This window comes from Oratosquilla oratoria, chromosome 10 (genome assembly GCF_046742065.1).
Source record: "Oratosquilla oratoria isolate Oo_2021 chromosome 10, ASM4674206v1, whole genome shotgun sequence".
NCBI lineage: Eukaryota > Metazoa > Arthropoda > Malacostraca > Stomatopoda > Squillidae > Oratosquilla > Oratosquilla oratoria.
The window spans coordinates 15,621,194-15,639,969 of NC_134786.1; the positions used below are offsets into that span (position 1 = coordinate 15,621,194).

The window sequence follows — 18,776 nt, forward strand, 5'->3', positions numbered from 1 at the left end:
ATACAATATAGACAGTATTCAAAAGTTTGAGGTCTATGGAAGGGCATGAGGACCATTACCAACTATTGTGAAACTGTAGGTCGACTGCTGGTGAAAGTCAAGGTAATAATTATTATGAGGATGTTCAGGGCTGGACAATTCCAGTTTTACAGTAGCTGCCCAGTGGGATCCTGTGAAGCAACTTCTGGTTGCCTGCAGACAAAATCCACATGAGATATTAGAAAGAAATGGACAAGATTTTCCTTTTAGCTGTATTAGCCACAACATGAGCCTGTTTTATGTGTGAATGGAAAATGGTAGTATATGGATGATGTGATGCATAAGGTGGAATGGGTAGGGGATGGGGGTGAGGTAGTATGTGTAAGAAGAATTTGATGTAACCCGAAGGGATTTCTCCCCATCTCCTTTTTTGCATGAGGGGGCATCGCTGATATGAAGTGGCCTTGCAGTGGATGTGATGTCTCTTGCGACACTGCTTCTGACTCGGGGCAGTGGACCAGATGAAAGGATGACCTGTCATCCAGGAGGTGCATAAGAGGGAGGGTGGAGGGGAGTGGAGTGTATTTAGGGATGGAATGGGTGGGAGTGGTTTCTCTGCCTTTTTCTTTTTGGCTACCCCAACCATGTAAGGGGGAAAACCTTTGGTACATGCATGTGTATATATGTATGTGTATATTTTTATATATATATATATATATATGAAATTGGGGGTGGACAATTCCATTTTACAGTAGTTGCCCAGTTTGGTCCTTTGGAGCAACTCATTTCCTGCAGATGAAGTCTGTCCTGGGTGCATGGGGACAGAATTGTCCACCCCTTATGTTATAGATTAAGGAGTGTTTTTGTGATACTTTGCTTTTTTCTCCTCAGAGAGCCAAGATCTAAAGCTTCCGACTGATGGATTCCTTTCTGGAAATTGTACTACGTGCCAGGTTTGTCTTTGGTTGTATTATGTTGTATCAATTTGAAAATGATGAATTTAGAGGCTCTGATATTTTGTGTAGATAAAAAAAATTCGTACTGAGCAGACTGAATCTTTTACATTTAAGAATTTTTGTGCATGTTTTTGACTCACAAATTTAAAGTAGTTTTGCCTTTGTCAGGTTAACGTCCATTTTTGTAGTAAAGTTTCATTGTGTGTATGGATGGCCCAACAGAGAAGAGGAGGATATAATCAGACATTGGATGATACTGCCAAGTAATGGTTATGAAGCAGATTGGGAAGAACTGGCCCAATGACTTACAAGTACAGAAGAATACTAGTATGAAGACAAGATATGGTAAATAGTTTGGAAATATAAATGGTATTTGTTCTTAGAATGATGAGTGCATAGTTCATCTGATGCATGAAGAATATCATCCTGTCTTTCGCCCATATCTGACATTTTCTAAGTACCATAAAAAGATGTGTAAATTTCTTTTGATAATTGGTTGTTTCTATTTTCAGGTGTACATGTTGAATTGATCATCATTGACCAAACATGTTGGTAAGTATGTTATTTAATAAAACTTGTACTGTGCCCCACATAACTGGGCAGGGTCAAGGGAAATCCCTGTGACACTAATCATGTGGAGGCAAGAGTAATCTTCAAGTGTATGCATGATTAGAATACATTTTGACTCGTTCGTCTGACTAGTAATCTCCAGCATCACAGTACATAGCAAGTCTCCAGGTCCTTCCATAGATCTTTGTGATAAGAAAAATTGGATTGATGTCTATTTGTTTTGGTAGATTCTCTATCATTGGCCTGTGGCAGTAGAAGGAACCAGTTGCTAGTTGTTGGCTCTTCATATATGGGAAGATCTAGTGCCTGGTTTAGACAGTGGTGGTATCTGGTCAGTATTCACAGATTGAAGTAGTGAAGTTGAAGAGTTTTGGAGATGTGGCAGGGAGGGTTACCAGTGGGGAACTTGTGTTGTTTAACAGGATGTTGGAGAAAATGTGTAACATTAGAAGAGAAAATGCCAGGGTGTTGAAGCAGATGGACTTCGTACTGCAAGATATAGAACTGCCCATTTTCAAAACGATTTGTTGCAGTCTGGAGGTGCCTCAGAATTATGTATAAGATCTATAAGCTTCACTGTATTTCTTGCTCATGAGAAAGAGCTCTCAATCATGTGTTCCCCTCCTCACCATTGGCACAATACCACATACAATATAGACAGCATTCAAAAGTTTGATCTATGGAATGGCATGAGGACCATTGCCAACTATTGTGGGACTGTAGGTCTGCTGTTGGAAGTCAAGAGAATAGTTGATATGAGGATAAGTGAAGAAAGATTAGTAAAAGGTGTGGAAGGGAGAGGTAGGAGGAGTGAACATGACGTGGAGACCAAGGATGAGATGGATGGGGGTAAAAGGGGAATTGGGAAAGAGGGAAATGTCTGAGGAAGGATGTGAGAAGACAGAAGATAGGGGAGAGTGGAGATAGGTTGTGTATGGATGATGCTGTGATGCTTGAAAGGGAGTGGATGGAGGGAGGGAATGTATGTGGAAAATCAACTGATGAAGCCCGAAGGGAATTCTCCCCGTCTTCATCTCTGCATAAGTGTACGGAGAGGGGGTGTTCATCGATGTAATGAAGCTTCCTTGCTGTGTCTTGCAACATTGCTTTTGACCCAGGGCAGTGGGCGAGATGCAGGGATGACCTTACATCCATGAGCAGCCATGATAAGAGTTTGGGAAGGTGGGTGGTGGATGGTGTTGGAGTATGTGGGGATGGGATGGATGGGAGTGGATTTATGCCCTTGTTTAGCTATCTCCCATGTAAGGGTGATAAAGCTTTTGGCATGTATGTATGTATGAGGATGTTATAAATTGAAGTGTTTTTGTAATGCATTGCCTTTTTCTCTTCAGAGAGCCAAGATTTAAAGCTTTGGACTGATGGATTCATTTCTGGACATTGTACTATGTGCCAGGTTTGTCTATAGTTGTATTATGTTGTATCAATTTGAAAATGATGAATTTAGAGGCTCTGATATCTTGTGTAGATAAAAAAAAATTCGTACTGAGCAGACTGAATATCTTATTTTTAAGAATTTTTGTGAATGTTTTTGACTCTTAAATTAATTTTTTTTTTTTTTCCCCTTTGCCAGGGTAACGTCCATTTTCAAAGTACAGGTAGTTTCATTGTGTGCATGGATGGTCCTATAGAGAAGTGAATGATATAATCAGAATGATTACCAAGTGGTGATTATTAAGCAGATTGTGAAGAACTGGCCCAATGATTTTTACAAATACAGAAGACAAGATATGGTAAATAATTTAGAAATCTAAATGGTATTTAGTATTAGAATGATGAGTGCATAGTTCATCAGATTCATGAAGAATATCATCCTGTCTTTCGCCCATACCTGACATTTTCCAAGTACCATAAAAAGATGTGTAAATTTCTTTTGGTAATTGGTTGTTTCTTTTTCCAGGTGGACATGTTAAATTTATCTTCAGTGACGAAATATGTTGGTAAGTATGTTGTTTGATAAAACTGTACAATGCCCCACATAACTGGGCAGGGTCAAGGGAAATCCCTGTGACACCAATCATGTGGAGGCAAGAGTAATCTCTGGTTAATCCCTTTACTGTTTGAATACAGATACAAGGTTCATGCCCAGAAGACAGTATTCTTTTAAGTGTATGCATGAATAGAATACATTTTGACTAAAGTTCCTCTGACTAGTAATCTCCAGCCTGTATCGTATCTGTCTAGCAATGGCATTATTCATATTGTAAGTTTTCATATGATGTTTATGTTCTGATATTATTTTATCAACCACAAACTTTCACCAATGTAGACCTCTTTACAACCTAAAGGCACACCATAAACACCTGCTTGACGAACATTTTCCCTACTTTTATTTCGGCTTTTTTTTTTTTTTTTTTTTTTTTTTTTTTTTTTTTTTTTTTTTTTTTTTTTTTTTTTTTATATATATATAAGATTGCCAACTGTTACCGAGCTGGTTTTCACAACAATCTCGCCAGCTTTTATCAACATCAGTTTCCATGGTGTTGATAAAAGAATATTGGAACTTAAATATGAATTGAAAACTTACAGTACAGGCCAAAATGCTGACTAGAATCATTCTAAGATTATTAGATATGAAAACCATACTATGAAACGTAGATGGTTGAATCTACTTTTATATTTGATAATATAAATCAAAGGAATGGATTTTTTTTTTTTTTTTATATACAATAAACCTTCAGCAACGTTAATAACAAAGTGACAAGCAATTTACGCAGATTGTGTTCACACCAGTTTCATGTTCGTTTCTCCTCGCAAGCTCGGGTTATAAGGAGTCAGATGTTTGTACACTGTTGTTTTTGAAGAAGTCCTGCTGGGCGAAACGTTAAATACATTGGATCCCATACTCAGCGTTTGGGTTCTCTCCTATAGTGCTGTTGTAGTCATTGCTGCTTTTACTCAATGCTGTATACAAAGATAAATGTACTGTTCCTATATTTTGCACTTAAAATGGATTAAAATAGATGAGAAAGATAGTGCATATAACAATTAAGAGTCCGGGAAAAATTATGAAAGGAAACTAAGATTTAAAAACCTTAAAAATGGTAAGCAAGGTTATATTTAATACCTGTGTGTGTGTATACAGGTATAGTACATACATACAGTATCTGTATACGTATATATACTGAAACACAATACAGTTTTAAAACATTAAGAAACTAAAAAAAAAAATGATAAAAATGAAACTAAAAGGCATATAATTGATGAACAGGAAGTAGCTTGTATATAACAGTATTCAATAGAAAGTTACTTAAAAACGTATCCTTGAGTAACCCTCATGTCGGCCATTTTGAATGGGATCTGACTTATGACTGGTTGGTCGGAACCGATCTAGATTGTAACTCGGATAGTGACTGTATATATTATATATATAATTGGGGGTGGACAATTCCATTTTTACAGTAGTTGCCCAGTGGAGTAACTTGTGGTTTCCTGCAGATGAAGTTTGTATCCTGGGTGTGTGGTGACTGAATTGTCCACCTCTGATATTATAGATTAAGGAGTGTTTTTGTAATATGTTGCCTTTTTCTCCTCAGAGAGCCTAGATCTAAATCTTCAGACTGATGGATTCCTTTCTGGAAATTGCACTATGTGCCAGGTTTGTCTTCAGTTGTATTATGTTGTACCAATTTGAAAATGATGAATTTAGAGGCTCTGATATTTTGTGTAGATAAAAAAAATTCGTACTGAGCAGACTGAATCCCTTATCTTTAAGAATTTTTGTGCATGATTTTGACTCTTAAATTTAAAGTTACTTTGCCTTTGTCAGGTTAACGTCCATTTTGGTAGTAAAGTTTCATTGTGTGTATGGATGGTCCTATAAGTGAAGGATATAATCGGACATTGGAAGAACTGGCCCAATGACTGTTACAAATACAGAAGAATACTAATATCAAGACAAGGTATGGTAAATAGTTTAGAAGTCTAAATGATATTTGGTCTTAGAATGATGAGTGCATAGTTCATCTGATTCATGAAGAATATCATCCTGTCTTTCGCCCATACCTGACATTTTCTAAGTGCCATAAAAAAGCTGTGTAAATTTCTTTTGGTAATTGGTCGTTTCTATTTCCAGGTGGACATGTTTGATTGGTCTTCAGTGACAAAATATGTTGGTAAGTGTGTTGTTTGCTTGATAAAACTTGTATTGTGCCCCACATAACTGGGCAGGGTCAAGGGAAATCCCTGTGACACCAATCATGTGGAGGCAAGAGTAATTTCTGGTTAATCCCTTTACTGTTTGAATGCAGATAAAGGTTCATGCCCAGAAGACAGTATTGATTTAAATTACATACATCATACATATAACAGGCTTTTTCCCCCTTACAAGGGAGGTAGCAAAAAAATAAAAGGCATAAAATCATTCCCACCCATTCCATAAAGTTAGCTATTAGCTGAAAAACCCACGCATAATTATGCCTTGATAAGATCTCAAATACCCGACTAAAGCACGTTGCTCCAAATGCATTAAGCACTTCAGTACAAGTCAAATTCTCACGCGTAGCATTGGCTGCCAAACGGATGATTCATCACACTACTCCCTTTATAGATAAAATCACTGCTGTATTACTCTTTTTCCTTTACTTGCCTAATAATAATAAACGGAAATTGTGATCGAACCAGTTCACAGAATCTGGGGTTAACTTGTGTATATCTGCAAAAAGATACGAGCCAAGGTGCTGACACTTGCATCCTTGTTTACCTACTCATGCCGTGATGACACCTATATTGGCGTTTTTGTACAGCAGTGGTTAAGGACCTTGACAGATTCAACCAACATTTAACCAAGAAAACCATAAACCCAATGTCCTACAGACCAAATTAGTTATGTCTACCATATGCAAGTCTAGGAGAGACTAAGCATGGGAATCGCTGCTCACCTCTCCAAAGCAACATGAATTCATACGAATAAAGGAGACTGCAAGAGACCATAAGGCCTACACTAGGCAGCTCCGTATCCATCACCACCTGTCATCCCCATCCATAAAGTTGTCTAATAGTTTGTCCAGTTTATACCCATTACTGCGAGTCCTGCCCTGTTGTTTTATTATTTTACTTTCCAGAGTGTGTATGTTTAGATGAGAGGGAGGGTGGGAGGGGTGTGGAGTGTATTTAGGGATGAAATGGGTGGGAGTGTTTTTATGCCTTTCCCTTTTTGGCTACCTCCCTTGGAAGGGGGAAAAAGCCTTGGTGTATGTATGTATGTATGTTTAGATGCCTAAACCTCTCTTCGTAAGGCAAATTCCTGAGTCCATGTATCATTTTGGTCATTCTCTGTACTGATTCTAGAGAATTTGTCCATTCTGTTAGACGGAGACCAAAACTACCTCATAGTCAAGGATGGGTCTATCACTAGATAGTTTAATAATTACCTCTCAAAGAGACTCGACTAGCACTCTTCTCATAAACATCACAGAAATGGTCTGTATATACCAAGGGCCTCTTGTCTTTTATAATGGAGGTTGCCAAGTCAAAGGTATGCGCCCGTTTCAGTCCCACCCACCAATGTATGTTTCCCCCTTACAAGGGAGCTAACCAAAACAAAGGCATAATTCCATCCCCATGTACCCTCGTTACCATTTACCCCACTCCGTTATCTTGACTCCTGGATGATAGGTCATCCCTGCATCTCACCCACTATCCTGAGTCTGAAGCAATGTAACAGAACACAGCACATCCACAGCAAGGCGGTTTCATTTAATTGGTGACACTCCTCTCCAACCCCTTGTGCAGAGAAAGAGAAGGCTGGGAGAAAGCTCTTTGAGCTGTGTCAAAATATCATTTGCACGTATTTCCTCACCCCCGCATCCCCCACCCACTGCCTTGCAAGCATTACAGCATTATCTATACACAACCGTTCTTCAGTCCTCCTATCTTGTCTTCTCCCTTCCTCAACAGACACCTCTTTCCCAGTGCACCTTTTACCCCATCCATCCATCTCATCCATGGTTGTCCCCTCTTGTTCACCCCTTCCATCCCTGCCTTCACAACGTTTACCTCTCTTCACTCATTCTGTGTTCAAACCATCCCAACTCTTTCATCAACCCTATCTCCCAACTCCCTTCCCACCCCTACCTTATTCACTCCCTTGTTTCTCACTCTATCCAACCTACTAAACCCTACCATACTTCAGGCATTTCATCTCGAATGCGTTCAAACTCATCCAGTCTTGTTTTCCATTTTTCTGCTCCATACAGTGCTGTCAGCACAACCACTCTTTCATGCAGTCTTCTTAGCATCCATTCCCAAATATCTATCTTGCTATACTTTTTAATCACCCAAGGGGTGCTGGTAACTTGGGGCAACAATTAATGTTCTGCTATGTTGTATAATGTTATGGTATTTGGTAATATATCAGTTTTTATTTTCCTTTCAGAAAACCATGAACGGCTTCAGTGATTGCGAGAAGTGTACCATGTGTTGTCAGGTATGTTTTGAACTGCATTTTTTGATATGGGATTTGAAAATGATGAAATTAGAGGCTCTGACATTTTGTGTAGATAAAAATAATTCGTACTGAGCAGACTGAATCCCCCAGTTAACAATTTTTGTGCATGTTTATGACTTTGAAATTGAAAATAATTTTTCTTTTGGCAGGGTAACATCTATTTTCATTTAATGGCACAAAGTGCATATGTGAAATTTAAAAGGAGGAAGTATGGCAAAAGGCTGTGTAACTAGAGAGTAACTGGAAAAATTTAATTAGCAAGCAAGCAAGCAAGCAAGCATAGAAAAATGGTCAAGTATGACGACCAAATACAACCAAACTATACTGAAACCTGATCCAGGTATCATTTGATAAATGGTACTAGTGAACCCCACGGAACTAGCCTGTCATGCCAAAGACTTGTACAGTTTTAGTCCTGGCTGCTTATTTAAAGGTTGTACAGTTCTTGTTCTACTGGAAGCATTGCTTGTCTTCAGAAGACTGTTGGAAGTGCTTCACAAGAACCAAGAAAGTAAAGGTATGCTAATACAAGTAAAATTTGAAAGTAATGTAAAGGTCTGGTAGGCCTTATGCTATAGTCCACAATATAAATTTATTTCCTATTGAAAGAAGGAATTTTGTTTACAGGATAATGGATGTAAACTGAAGACGTGCGAATGATACTTTTGACCCCAAAAGGGATACTTATCAGTAAGTAGATTCTTGTTTATTTTGTGGAATTAGTAGAAATGATGATACCATACCGCCCCAGGCAGACTATTGTGTTGATAGGTTGTTCTGATGACATCTGTGAAAATACATTGCATTCATTAGTTACCTGTTGCTAATAGATAGGCTATTGCTTACAGGAAGAAGAATGTTAGCTGATGACAAACAATTCAGACTTGTATAATTTTGACCACAAGGAAGAATTTACAGTAAGTTGGTTAGTTTTTATCTTGTAGAACTGGTAGAACTGATGATAACAATACCGCCCCAGGCAGACTGTAGAATGTTGATAGGTTATTCTGATGATGCATTTAAAGATGCATTACATTTATTAGTTTCCATTTGCTGATAGATGTGCTATTGTTTACAGGAAAATTAATGTCGGCTGATAACAAGCAATTGAGAATTTGTATAATTTTAACCACATAAGGAAGACTTTGCAGTAAGTTGGTTAGTTTTTATCTTGTAGAACTGATAGAACTGATGATAACAATACCGCCCCAGGCAGACTGTAGAATGTTGATAGGTTATTCTGATGATGCATTTAAAAATACATTACATTTATTAGTTTCCTGTTGCTGATAGATGCTATTGCTTACAGGAAAATGTTGGCTGATGACAAGCAATTGATAATTTGTATAATTTTGACCACATAAGGAAGACTGCAGTAAGTTGGTTAGTTTTTATCTTGTAGAACTGGTAGAACTGATGATAACAATACCGCCCCAGGCAGACTGTAGAATGTTGATAGGTTATTCTGATGATGCATTTAAAAATACATTACATTTATTAGTTACCTGTTGCTGATAGATATGCTATTGCTTACAGGAAAATGAATGTTGGCTGATGACGAGCAATTGAGAATTTGTATAATTTTGACCACATAAGGAAGACTTTGCAGTAAGTTGGTTAGTTTTTATCTTGTAGAACTGGTAGAACTGATGATAACAATACCGCCCCAGGCAGACTGTAGAATGTTGATAGGTTATTCTGATGATGCATTTAAAAATACATTACATTTATTAGTTTCCTGTTGCTGATAGATGCTATTGCTTACAGGAAAATGAATGTTGGCTGATGAGAAGCAATTGATAATTTGTATAATTTTGACCACATGAGGAAGACTTTACAGTAAGTTGGTTAGTTTTTATCTTGTAGAACTGGTAGAACTGATGATAACAATACCGCCCCAGGCAGACTGTAGAATGTTGATAGGTTATTCTGATGATGCATTTAAAAATACATTACATTTATTAGTTTTCTGATGCTGATAGATACTATTGCTTACAGGGTTGGCTGATGACAAGCAATTAATAATTTGTATGATTTTGACCACATAAGGAAAACTTTACAGTAAGTTGGTTAGTTTTTATTTTGTAGAACTGGTAGAACTGATGATAACAATACCGCCCCAGGCAGACTGTAGAATGTTGATAGGTTATTCTGATGATGCATTTAAAAATACATTACATTTATTAGTTACCCTGTTGCTGATAAATGGGGGTATTGTTTACAGGAAGATGGCTGTAAGCTGATGACAGTGAGAATTGTGTATTGCTGACCACATGTGGAATACTTGAGTAAGTTAATTCTGCCTCTTTTTCTATCTTTTAATTAACCTCCAAAGAAGTAGAACTGATGATAACTATACCGCCCCAGGCAGACAGTAGTATGTTGATAGGTTGTTCTGATGATCCACATAAAAGGCAATTACATTTATTGGTTAATTTGTTGCTGACAGATGCAATTTGGTTTACAGGGTGTAAGCTGAAGACTAGCAAGATACATTAAACGCTGATCACACAAAGGAATACCTCTGAGTAAGTATGCCTTTCAAGCAGATTGAAAGAGGGGTGAAAGACTAGAAAAAGTTTATGGAAAGCAGTCAGGAGAAGTATACCTGATATGAATACAAGAAAGATGATTGATAAGATGAAATGGAGCATTGGGTGCAAGAGGAATGTCTTGAGCAGGAAGGAAAAAAACAAGAGATGAGTACAACAAAAGTGGTCTTTGGATGGGTGAAGTGGGTATTTGCTAATGAGTTGGCCACACCCCATGCAATGGAAAGTCCTTTTGGGGTATATGTAAATCTCTTCTCTTCCTCCCAAAAGGAAATATTGAAACCAGATAATAACCATACTGCCCCACAATCTTCTCTGGTTTACAAATTAAAGTAACTTGTGGGGGGGGGGGTGCAGATTCTAAGTTTATACAAGTAGGCTGTTGCCATATTTACATGTGCCAAAAGCTTTTTCCGCCTTTCAGGGGAGGTAGCCAAAAAACAAAGGTATATAATCCACTCCCACTCCTTCCAACCCCACATACTCCACTCCCATTCACCCCCCTCCCTCCCTCTTGTCTCCTCCTGGATGACTGGTCAGAAGCAGTGTCATAAGGTGCATCACATCTGAAGTAAGGCTGCTTCATTAAATCGGCGACCCCACTCTCCATCCCATAATGCAGAAACAAAGAAGACTGGTAGAAAGCCCTTCAGGCTGCTTCAAATTTTTCATGCATACTCCCTCACCATCTATCCCCCACCCGCTCCCTTTCATGCATCACAGCATCATCCATACACAACCATTATCTTTTCCCCCTAATCTTCTGTCTTCTCCTGTCCTTCAACAGACATTCCCCTCTTTCCCAATGCCCCTTTACCCCATTTACCCCATTTTGGACACCCCCCCCCCCCCCTCATGTTCACACCACTGTCTTCCACACCTCTTTTACTAATATTTCTTCACTTGTTCTTTGTATCCAAACCATCCCAACCCTATCTCCCAACTCCTTTTCTACCCTTGTTCTCACCTCATTTCTCACCTCACCCCATCATACCTCTCAGGCATTTCATCTCAAACACATTCAAACTCTTTTTCTCTTCCTCTTATGTTCCACGTTTCTGCCCCATACAGTGCTGTCGGCACAATCACTCCTTCATACAATCTCCTTAGCATCCATTCCCAAATGTCTATTTCTCGTTACTCTTTTAATCCCATGACATCCAAGAGGTGCCAAGTTAAGAGGGTAGAGGGGAGTGGAATATATAAGGGATGGAATAGGTGGGAGTGGTTTCTATGCCTTGGTCTTTTGGCTTCCTCCCATGTAAGGGGAAAAAAGCCTTTGGTATATGTATGTTAACCAGGAACATGACTCCTCCACATTTTCTCCCTATTTCTAAGCAAATGATTATAATCAATGACCAACACTGGTACTAGTGGACCCCTTAATATTGTGTTTGAGATGAGGTGCCTTGGAAGTATGAAAGGGGTTACTAGACAGGATGGAGTGAGAAACTGAGGAGAACAAGGTGTGGAAGGATTGGAAATGAGGGGACGACTGGGATGAGATGGATGGATGGAGTAAAAGGGCATTGGGAAACAGTGGAATGTTTGTTGAGGAAGGGAGAAGATGAGGGTGAATGGAGAATGGTTGTGTATGGATGATGCTGTGATGCATGGAAAGGAGGGGGTGGGGAGTGAGGAAGCACGTGTGAATAATTGATGCAGTCCTAAGGAATTTCTTTTCTTTTTCTGCATGAGGGGACAGAGGGGGGGAGTCCCCAATTAAATGAAGTGGCCTTGCTGGGTCTTGCTGCACTGCTTCTGACCCAGGTCAGTGGGTGAAATGCAGGAGCCAAAATAAGAGGGAGGGAGGGTGGTGAATGGGAGTGGAATATTTGTGGATGGAATGGGTGGGAGTGGATTTCATGACTTTATTTTTTGGCTACCTCCCTTGTAAGTGTGAAAAAAGCCTATGGTATATGTACGTTTTCGTTTGTATAATGGAACTATGCATGCACCTCCAGTCCTCTAGTACATTCTTGTCCATAAGACATGCATTAAAGACTTATCTAGCCAATAAGTATATGATCATGTTTTTTCTTTACCCAACTGAAATATTCAGAAGAGGGGAAAGAATCTTAAGGAACTTTATATAATGTCTGTCGACTTAGCCTTATCTGTAGCCTAAACCTCCTTGCTTCTTTTCAGATGGTAAGGTGATTCTGCTAGCATGTACATCAAACTGCATTATATTTATTTCAAATCCACTACAGAAAAGAAAACCAAACTATTGTTAAGGTATGAATATATGTTTGAAAGAGATCGTTTAAGATAAGAATGATGATCAATGTTCTTCTTTCCCCAACTGAAATAATGTGAAGAGCATGAAGACTCTGAAGTATTTAATTTGTATATTTTTATAAAATACTATTGAGATATTGGATTAACTTGAAAATGTTTTAACAGGGCTGATACAGTTACAGAATGAAGTACATGATAGAAATGAGTGATGCGCAGAATTTACTGTAACTGTGAAGAGTATTTTTGTTATTGTTCATCAGTGGAAAGGTAAGTATAGACATAGTCTCCCCTTTGTTTCCCACAAAAGACTGGAATGATGATCAATGTTCTTCTTTCCCCAACTGAAATAGTGTGAAGAGCATGAAGACTCTGAAATGTTATAATTGTATATTTTTATGAAATACTATTTAGATACTAGATTAACTTGTACATGTCTCAACAGGGCTGATAGAATTACAGAACTAAGTACATTATAGAAACGGTGGTGTGCAGAATTTACTGTAACTGAAGAGGATTTTTGTGTAATTGTTCGTTAATGGAAAAGTAAGTGTAGACATTAGAATTACTTGCTAGCACTGATATTTGGAGTCTCCCCTCAGTTTCCCTCAATTGATATAATTTCTTAAGACTGACATGATGATCAATGTTCTTCTTTCCCCAACTGAAATATTGTGAAGAGCATGAAGACACTGAAATGTTATAATTGTACATTCTTATAAAATACTGTTTAGATACTGGATTAACTCGTATATGTTTTAACAGGGCTGATACAGTTATAGAACTAAGCACATTATAGAAATAGTGATGCGTGGAATTTACCGTAACTGCAAAGAGGATTTTTGTGTAATTGTTTGTCAGTGGAAAGGTAAGTGTAGACATTGGAATTACTTGCTAGCACTGATATTTGTAGTCTCCCCTCTCTGTTTCCCTCAATCGATATAATTTTTTTTAAGACTGTCATGATGATCAATGTTCTTCTTTCCCCAGCTGAAATATTGTGAAGAGCATGAAGACACTGAAATATTATAATTGTACATTTATATTAAATACTATTTAGATACTGGATTAACTCGTATATGTTTTAACAGGGCTGATACAGTTATAGAACTAAGTACATTATAGAAATGGTTATGCGTGGAATTTACTGTAACTGTGAAGAGGATTTTTGTGTAATTGTTCATTAATGGAAAGGTAAGTGTAGACATTAGAATTACTTGCTAGCACTGATATTTGTTGTCTCCCCTCTGTTTCCCTCAATTGATATAATTTTTTTTAAGACCTGACATGATGATCAATGTTCTTCTTTCCCCAACTGAAATATTGTGAAGAGCATGAAGACACTGAAATATTATAATTGTGTACATTTTTATTAAATACTATTTAGATACTGGATTAACTCGTATATGTTTTAACAGGGCTGATACAGTTATAGAACTAAGCACATTATAGAAATGGTGATGCGTGGAATTTACCGTAACTGCAAAGAGGATTTTTGTGTAATTGTTTGTCAGTGGAAAGGTAAGTGTAGACATTGGAATTACTTGCTAGCACTGATATTTGTAGTCTCCCCTCTCTGTTTCCCTCAATCGATATAATTTTTTTTAAGACTGTCATGATGATCAATGTTCTTCTTTCCCCAGCTGAAATATTGTGAAGAGCATGAAGACACTGAAATATTATAATTGTACATTTATATTAAATACTATTTAGATACTGGATTAACTCGTATATGTTTTAACAGGGCTGATACAGTTATAGAACTAAGTACATTATAGAAATGGTTATGCGTGGAATTTACTGTAACTGTGAAGAGGATTTTTGTGTAATTGTTCATTAATGGAAAGGTAAGTGTAGACATTAGAATTACTTGCTAACACTGATATTTGTTGTCTCCCCTCTGTTTCCCTCAATTGATATAATTTTTTTTAAGACCTGACATGATGATCAATGTTCTTCTTTCCCCAACTGAAATATTGTGAAGAGCATGAAGACACTGAAATATTATAATTGTGTACATTTTTATTAAATACTATTTAGATACTGGATTAACTCGTATATGTTTTAACAGGGCTGATACAGTTATAGAACTAAGTACATTATAGAAATGATTATGCGTGGAATCTACTGTAACTGGAAGAGGATTTTTGTCTAATTGTTCATTAATGGAAAAGTAAGTGTAGACATGAGAATTACTTGCTAGCACTGATATTTGTAGTCTTCCATCTCTGTTCCCTTCTATTGATATAATTGTATTTTATTTACTTGTTTATTTTTCATTTTATTTATTTATTTTATTATTTATTTATTTTTTTCTGTATAAGATTGACATGATGATCAATGTTCTTCTTTCCCCAACTGAAATAGTGTGAAGAGCATGAAGACTCTGAAATGTTATTATTGTATATTTTTTTATGATACTAATTGGATACTGGAGAAACTTTTTACATGTATTTTTAACAAGGCTGATATAATTGCAGAACTAAGAGGACCATTAAAATGGTGATGCGGGACGTTCACTACAACTGTGAAGATTTTTTGTGATCAAACCAGTCAATGGAGAGGTAAGTGTAGATATTAAAATTGCTTTCAGTAATGAAATTTACTTTCTATACTTTTTTCTGCCTTTTTCACACCCCCCCCTCCACACACTCACAATTTCCTTTCTCTCGCACTCTTCAACCACACACACACACACTTGTCATTATTTCCTTTTTCACTCCTTCTCCCCCTTTTCCTTTTTTCTCCCTTCTCCCCTTTTCCTAATAAAGAAGACTAACAAAAAGTGTGGGGCATTAAGGTGGATGGAGTGAGCTTTGAAGGGAAGAAAGATGGGGTGAAGGCCCTTGGATGAAAGGGGAATACTTGTTAAACATGGGAGAGGTGTGGGTGAAGAGGGCTATTAGCCCAAAGTGATTCCTTCTCTGCTCTGAATTCTGGAGGGGATTAGGGAAGAGGGTTTCTGGTAATTGAAGTATTGGCTAACTACTTGTTTTAGGCTGCTGGGCCCTGCATTAGTGTCATTGCACTGCTCTTGACCCAAGCAGTTAGTGGTGGACATGGATGATCGTTTATCTGCAAGGAGCTAAGATTAGGTTACAACATGGGTATGGGATGGTTGTGAAGGCCGGGTTCATGCCTTGACTGGGCCACCACCCCTATCTTCTTCCCCTATAAGGGGAAAGGATCTTTTGTTACATGTATGTAGAAAACTATATGGATTATGTCATATCTTCTGAAGACGTGTTCTTCTACAGATGGTGGTTTTTATCATCGGAGGAATAAGTGAATATCAAGGTAAAGTATTGGTTTTAGTTGTAATGCATTCTTATAAGCTATGATGACAAAGAACTCTTGCAAAGGATAGCCCTGCTCTTTGGAACCTTGGTGACAAAGCAATTCAAACTCACTCTAGGGGTCAGGTCGGAGTACTCGTTACTCAAGCTCCCCTGGGAAGGTCTGAGACAAGGGACATGTATGCTCTTGCAGGGCGGCCTCTGCATAGAGGTGCAGGATACCAGAAAACCCATGTGGTTACCAGTGATGGGAATAGTTGATGATAACATGCACTTGAGTGTGTGTGTTTGAGACTTGCCCAGAAGCTAGGTTGAGAAATCCTGTGTCCAGCTTCATTAAGTGTGATGAGTGAGGTGGCTTAGTCCATAACTCAATTCAGACTAATCTGGGTTGCAGAGTCCCAAGGTTCTGTTGAGTGTGGGAAGTAGGCCGTATGTGCAAAGATTATGAGATCTGAGCGGTTCGATTTTGTGTTGTACAAAAACAATTAATTCATGACTTTGTCTAAAACTAATTTTCTTTTAGGTCTACAGCTGTGATTTCGGGTATTGGTCAAAGCTGTGTAGAGTTGAGCCCAAGTTGACTTTTTTATTCCAGAATGGAGAAGTAAGTATTGTGTTATTTCATTAAGTCAATAATATTGCTTTAGAAAAATTAGAAAACTTTAAATTGAAGGAAACACCCTATCCCATATTAGAACCATGTGGGTGAAAGATTTTATTTTTCCCATCCTTTTGTAAAATGATGAACATGTCTTTATACATGAAGATCACCTTACCACATCATTCTGATGATTGTAGTTGTTGGAATTTATGAGCAAAATCACCAACTTAGTTTAATGTTTACAGGATCTTTGTAGAAACCATGGACGTGGTTTGATTACAGTTGAGAAGATTTTAAGATTGTCGAGTACAAGGTTGAAGTAAAACGTGGGACCAGTTTTAGACATTAATGGTAACTACCAGGAAAAAGTGAGTGGATTTTCTTGTTTTTCTTCTAAAACTTGGCCATTTTAATGGCTCCTAAGGTGAAATTTTAATGGCTCCTACGGTGAATGAAATTACATTAGCCAAAACAGTATTAGAAAAGTGACTTAATTGACAGCATTTTTATTTTGATGAACATAATCTTCTAGATTTCTGAAGAATACAATGATGAATTTTTTTTTGTCTTGATTACTGAAGACAACTTTCCCACAGCGTTCTGAGAGAACTCGTATGCATATAAAGAGTGCATTGCCTCGTTTCCGAATTGTGAAAATATTTCCTCTTTTCAGGGCTTAATGAAGAAAGAAGGATTCACCCAGACTATTCAAGGTTAGTTCTATGTGAGGAAACCTACAAAAGAAAAAAGAAAAAAATTGAATATAATGATGAATTTTTTCTTGTCTTGATTACTGAAGACAACTTTCCCACAGCGTTCTGAAATTAGTCAGCTTATGAAATTGAGATTTGTGTGAAGCACTTGTCATTCTTACTCCCTATTGTCTGTCCTATCAGGAGCCGTGGAGGATCACTTTGAACGACTCAAAAAAGAAATTGAGCCTAAGGTGAATGAAAGAACACTGGCCAGAGCAGTATTAGAAAAGTGAAAGCATTTTTGAGCTTATAATCTTCTAGATTTCTGAAGACAACATACCCACAGCATTCTGAGAGAAGTCAGATGCAAAAAGGATGCATTGCCTCGTTTCCCAAGTTGTGAAGATATTAATCTTTTTGGGGCTTAATGACGAAAGGGTTCACAAGGTTAGTTGCATGGGGAAACGTATAGAAAAAAAAAAATTAATAGTGATGAAATTTTTTTTTTGTCTTGATTACTGAAGACAACTTTCCCACAGCGTTCTGAAATTAGTCAGCTTATGAAATTGAGATTTGTGTGAAGTTTTTGTCATTCTTACTCCCTATTGCCTGTCCTATCAGAAGCCATGGAGGATCACTTTGAACGACTCAAAAAAGAAATTGATCCTAAGGTGAATGAAAGAACACTGGCCAGAGCAGTATTAGAAAAGTGACTGCATTTTTGAGCTTATAATCTTCTAGATTTCTGAAGACAACATACCCACAGCATTCTGAGAGAAGTCAGATGCAAAAAGGATGCATTGCCTCGTTTCCCAAGTTGTGAAGATATTAATCTTTTTGGGGCTTAATGATGAAAGGGCTCACAAGGTTAGTTGCATGGGAAAACGTATAGAAAAAATAAATTAATACAGTGATGAAATTTTTTTTTTGTCTTGATTACTGAAGACAACTTTCCCACAGCGTTCTGAAATTAGTCGGCTTATGAAATTGAGATTTGTGTGAAGTTTTTGTCATTCTTACTCCCTATTGCCTGTCCTATCAGAAGCCATGGAGGATCACTTTGAACGACTCAAAAAAGAAATTGATCCTAAGGTGAATGAAAGAACACTGGCCAGAGCAGTATTAGATATTCAAGAAGATTTAGATCAATTACAGCAATGGTCTGAAAAGTGGCTAATGAAATTTAACACAAGTAAATGCAAGGTAATGCACATAGGTAAAAATAACAGTAAGTACGATTACAAGTTATTTGGAAATTCGTTAACAAAAGTGGATAGTGAAAAAGATCTCGGCGTAATTATCAGTAACGACCTCAAATCATCCAAGCAGTGTATTTCAGCCTCTGAGAAAGCAAATAAGATTCTGGGATTGATTGCGCGATCTTTTGATTCCAAAAGTCCATCACTCATTAACAAGCTAT

The 18,776-nt window shown here is 37.6% G+C and overlaps 3 non-coding genes across 3 annotated transcripts; all 3 read left to right on the plus strand.

Annotated features, from left to right (window-relative positions):
• Nucleotides 1–1,314: 1,314 nt before the first annotated feature.
• LOC143029321 (small nucleolar RNA snR60/Z15/Z230/Z193/J17) lies at nt 1,315–1,390 on the plus strand. Its single transcript, XR_012966819.1, has one exon. It is a non-coding gene; the product is annotated as a small nucleolar RNA snR60/Z15/Z230/Z193/J17 (small nucleolar RNA).
• Nucleotides 1,391–3,286: 1,896 nt separating this feature from the next.
• LOC143029323 (small nucleolar RNA snR60/Z15/Z230/Z193/J17) lies at nt 3,287–3,365 on the plus strand. The gene has a single exon (XR_012966821.1). It is a non-coding gene; the product is annotated as a small nucleolar RNA snR60/Z15/Z230/Z193/J17 (small nucleolar RNA).
• Nucleotides 3,366–5,464: 2,099 nt separating this feature from the next.
• Nucleotides 5,465–5,540, plus strand: LOC143029322 (small nucleolar RNA snR60/Z15/Z230/Z193/J17). Its single transcript, XR_012966820.1, has one exon. It is a non-coding gene; the product is annotated as a small nucleolar RNA snR60/Z15/Z230/Z193/J17 (small nucleolar RNA).
• The last annotated feature ends 13,236 nt before the right edge of the window (nt 5,541–18,776 follow it).